Source organism: Apteryx mantelli, unplaced genomic scaffold, assembly GCF_036417845.1.
Source record: "Apteryx mantelli isolate bAptMan1 unplaced genomic scaffold, bAptMan1.hap1 HAP1_SCAFFOLD_20, whole genome shotgun sequence".
Classification (NCBI taxonomy): Eukaryota; Metazoa; Chordata; class Aves; order Apterygiformes; family Apterygidae; genus Apteryx; species Apteryx mantelli.
The window spans coordinates 15,004,191-15,008,779 of record NW_027118553.1 but is presented as its reverse complement, the minus strand read 5'-3'; the positions used below and the strand labels follow the sequence as shown (position 1 = coordinate 15,008,779).

At 53.1% G+C, this 4,589-nt stretch overlaps 1 pseudogene; it reads right to left on the bottom strand.

The window, feature by feature from the left end:
• Window positions 1–2,387: 2,387 nt before the first annotated feature.
• On the bottom strand, window positions 2,388–3,323 carry LOC136996083 (olfactory receptor 14I1-like; annotated as a pseudogene).
• Between the last annotated feature and the right edge of the window lie 1,266 nt (window positions 3,324–4,589).

Here is a 4,589-nt window from a genome sequence, read left to right as displayed (position 1 = left end):
ATGTTTACTGGTGGGACACCTGGCCTGAATTCTCCCTCTTTTGATTCATTTCTGCTTTCTTTCTCCATCTCTCCCACAGACATTTATGTTACTCTGTGAGATGTTTCATGAGCCCATGGCATGAGCAGAGGAGGCCGTATGAAGCCCTCTTGCTTGGGGCCTGGGTTTCTTGGCACCTCAGGAGGGTCACTGTCACTTGGTTTATCCAGGCCTTTGCTGTGAGGTCTTGTACACACATTTCCTTTCTCAGTGGGCTCTCCAGGCTGCCCAGATTATCAGCGTGGCCTTGCCCTGGACTCAGCTCTTTCTCCACAGTCCTGATCTATTCTGCAAGGGGAAAAATAGAGTTCAGAGTAGACTGAGGTGTGACCAGAGGAAGTATCACTGAAGATCAGGAAAAGCATCAGTTTATAGCCACTCTCAGGACATTCAGTTCTAATCTTTTCTCTTTCAGACCAAACTCAGGCTGCATCTTGCAGCCACTGAAGCCAAAGAAAAGCCAACGCCCCCCACATTGGTGTGCTTGAGCATGAGTCCTAATGCTTTAGTTAAAAAGTTAGACTAGCAAAAACATGTTCTACTCCTGCATAATCCTATTCTTGGCCATGCTATTAGAGGTAGAGTAAATCAGAAGTCCCCCTGGAGCTCTCCCCTGTGAGCAAGTCTGGGCACATCTGGCTCCAGCCACTTGGCCACTGGCAGAAATGCCATTTTGTGGGGGTTGTTTTAAAATGTCTACAGTACCTGGGTTGATCATACCGCTGTGTCCAACGTGGGTAGTCTGCCAGTTCTGCCTTTTCTTTATTTTGCTCCTTTTTGGTTGAGGCTGCCAGGATATTTCCAGTGTCCCACTGCTCGCCCTGCTGCCCCGCATTCTTGGTAATACAACACAGAATAACGGTGGCCATCTTTGCTACAAGAGCACCCTGCTGCTTTCTTGCCAACTGATGCCCACCACAACCCCCAGGTCCTTCCCCAGATCTTCTTTCTTGTCCTTCTTGAAGATGGATGTCATGTTTGGGATGGAAGTCGGGAGGGCTGGGGACTGGGCATTGGCTGTGGGGCTGTGTCAGCTCCTGCTGCACCGCTGCTCCCTGTGGTATGAGGAGAGGGGACGGGAGATGGAGCAGCACAGGGGTGGCAGCAGGTCAGCAGGGCAGGGGAAGGGGACAGTGGGGGCAGCAGCAAGGGGTCGTGGCCCATGTTTCTGCAGTGCAGTTGCTCTTATGTTCATCTCACATGCAAAAGTCCTGCACTGACCCCAGGCAGGAACAGGCCATTTCCCAGGTGCCCATTCCACCCTCCCAGCAGGACAGGGACAAACGAGGAGGGCGCTCTGCCATATCCCTGCTCTCCGGAGAGCATTGCCCCAGGTCAGTGTGTCTGTGCATCGGTGCTGGCCTGCTCGGACATTCCTGGACCCTCCCCTGTGATCCCCATGGGGCCCCAAGCTGGCAGCGCGGCTCTGCAGAGCGAGTGGCTGTGGGGCAATGGGGCCATGGGGTGACTCCACGATGGCTGTTGTGGTCAGGGTGGGAAGCAGACCCAGCTGGATGGGCATCATTGCACCTGACAACCCCTACCAAAGGGTCTGTGGCCATGGACGATGCTCTGAGCAATCACAGGGCATTTCAAAGGGCTCAGGCTGTGTTCAGGTGTGTCCCTGGATCCAGCCCATGGTTTTTCATTGAAGGTGACATGAAAAATTCTCCAGGTCCCCTTCCCTGTGCCTGCAGGGTCCACACTGCCTCTAGTCAGATTGCAGAGCTCTCACTAGCCTGGACATTCAGTGGTTTATCGCTTTACCTTTGGGTGGCTCCACTTGATCTTGTGAAGCTCCATTCACTGCCCACCCCAAGGCACATGGTGCCCTTGGAGATGCCCTGTGCACTCCTGGGGGAATCCATACTCCCTTTGAGAAGGACGGGCATCAGTCTCCAGCCCTGTCAGATGGGAGATACCACTTGACCCTTCACCAACTCCAGGAGCACTGGGCACCCACAAATGACAACTGAATCCAGCCCTGGTTCCCTAACAAATCACCCCTTGAGTTCATCGTCTTGAGCCCAAGGAGACCCTTTGAAAAGCAAAAGGCCCTTTCAGGGTGAAAGTCCTTGAGCACATTTTTGACTCCAGCTTTGGAAGAAGAGCCCAACCTTCAAGCACTGAACTGAGGAAACCCTCTTTTATTAAAGAGACCACGTCTGCCACAGTGACAGACAAATTCCCAGAAGGCCTCTGGGTCAGAGAGACTGGGTTTGTGCTCCTAGAGAAGTGGAAGGAACTCAGACCTTTCTGGAATAACATGATTATCACAGGGAGAATGCACAAAGCACAAGAGTTGTCTGAGAGAAATTAGAAACCAGCTGTGAAGAGGGATGGGCAGGTTATTTCTGCTGAACTAGTACCAGCTGAATCAGTTTCTTCACTGCATCCTTGAGCTCATTGTTTCTCAAGCTGTAGATAAGGGGGTTCAATGTTGGTGGCACCACCGAGTACAGAACAGCCACCACCAGATTCAGAGCCGGGGAGGAGAGGGAGGGGGGCTTCAGGGTGGCAAACATGCCAGTGTTGATACACAGGGAGACCACAGCCAGGTGAGGCAGGCACATGGAAAAGGCTTTGTGCCGGCCCTGCTCAGAGGGGATCCTCAGCACAGCAGTGAAGATCTGCACGTAGTACAGCACAATGAAAATGAAACACCCAAAGAATAAACAGGTACTAACCACAGTCAGCCCAGCTTCCCTGAGATAGGAGTCTGAGCAGGAGAGCTTGAGGATGTGCGGGATTTCGCAGAAGAACTGGTCCACTGTGTTGCCTTGACAGAGTGGCATTGAAAATGTGTTAGCAGTGTGCAGGAGAGCATTGAGGAAACCACTGCCCCAGGCAGCTGCTGCCATTCTGACACAAGCTCTGCTGCCCATGAGGGTCCCATAGTGCAATGGTTTGCAGATGGCAACAAAGCGGTCCTAGGTCATGACTGTGAGAAGAGAATACTCAGCTGTCATGAAAAAGAGAAAAAAAAATATCTGGGCAGCACATCCCGAGTAGGAAATGGAGCTGGTGTTGCTCAGGGAATTGGCCATGGATTTGGGGACAGTGGTGGAGATGGAGCTGAGGTCCAGAACAGAGAGGTTGAGGAGGAAGAAGTACATGGGGGTGTGGAGGCGGTGGTCGCAGGCTACAGCTGTGATGATGAGGCCGTTGCCCAGGAGGGCAGCCAGGTAGATGCCCAGGAAGAGCGAGAAGTGCAAGAGCTGCAGCTCCCACATGTCTGCAAATGCCAGGAGGAGGAAATCATTGAGGGAGCTGCTGTTGGACATTTGCTCTGCCTTGGTTCAGGGCACTGTCCAAGGAGGAAAAGGCATTGACCAATTAGAACAAGCTTCTCTGAGTAAAACCTAGTCCCCTCTTCATAGCACCCCCCACATTGCTTCTCCCCTTTGCCTTCATTCCGCTCCCTTTCCTGACCTCTGCTTTGTGCTGAGGGTGCTGTGCAGCACAGGGGCCTCTGCCCATGGGCTCCAGAGGAGTCAGCCCTGCTCTGCTGGGGGATGTAAACAGAGGTGTTAGACTGCCCATGTATTTGGTGGGGATACCTGGGGATGGGTGCCCTGAGCTGAGTAAAGGGGATTTGGTTTGGTGACCCAGGAGGAATATTCTCTTTTTATCCTTGTGAGAGACAAATACAGCACTCATGGCAGCTGTGTCTGAAAGAGAAGACCCTTGCGAAGGATTCACGTCTCCCAATCTTGCACTCTTGAACAGGGGTGTCTGTATCTGGATCAGTCACACCAGCTCCCACTCTGCCAAGGGAGAGAAACAGTGGAGTGAAGGCAGGGGCTGACCCGACCCTTCCTAGAAATCTCTGACCCACTGAGATGGACCCTGCTCTCACATAGTTTACTATCTACACTGTTTCTTCAGGCAATGTAGTGGGAGTGAGATGTTACTGCCTTAACTGCAGCTGAACCCCCCTCCTTAAGCCCAGAGAGCAGGAGAGCAAGAACCAGACCAGCACAGACAGATGAGAAAACAAGGAGCAACACTGTGATGCTCCCACCACAGGGAAAGCAAGGAGCGAGAGACAGATGGGCAGCCAGGAAAGCCTTCCCCTCACCCAGCTGTGCGCACCACCTCCCAGACCTGGACAGTCGCTCTCAGCCCCTTTGTCACACAGTGGGAGATGGGCACGCTGCAGGAGAGATGCCCCTCTCCTCTGCTGCAGCTCAGGCTAGAGCATGCAGCTCGTGCCCTGGACCCCCTGGCCTGGAGGGCAGAGGCTGTGCTGGGTGGGAGAGGAGACCCAGGGGCCTTGCTTAGAGGAAGAGGTCTGCATTGAAGGGCATGACAGGGAGGTCTCCAAATTCCCCCTCCCACAGCATTTATGGTTCTAGTTTCCTCTCATTCACAGATCATTTCTTTACTGCTTGGAGCTTTTCCTCCTGGGAGCTGTTTCTCTCTCCCATGTCTTTTCCCTGCCAGCACTCTGCAAACAGGAGGAAAATGAAAGCACCGACTCAGGAGAGGCCTTCTGTTTAAGGTAACCCCTGTCCCTGCCTTGACTGTCCTCTAGAAAAGGCCTGTTG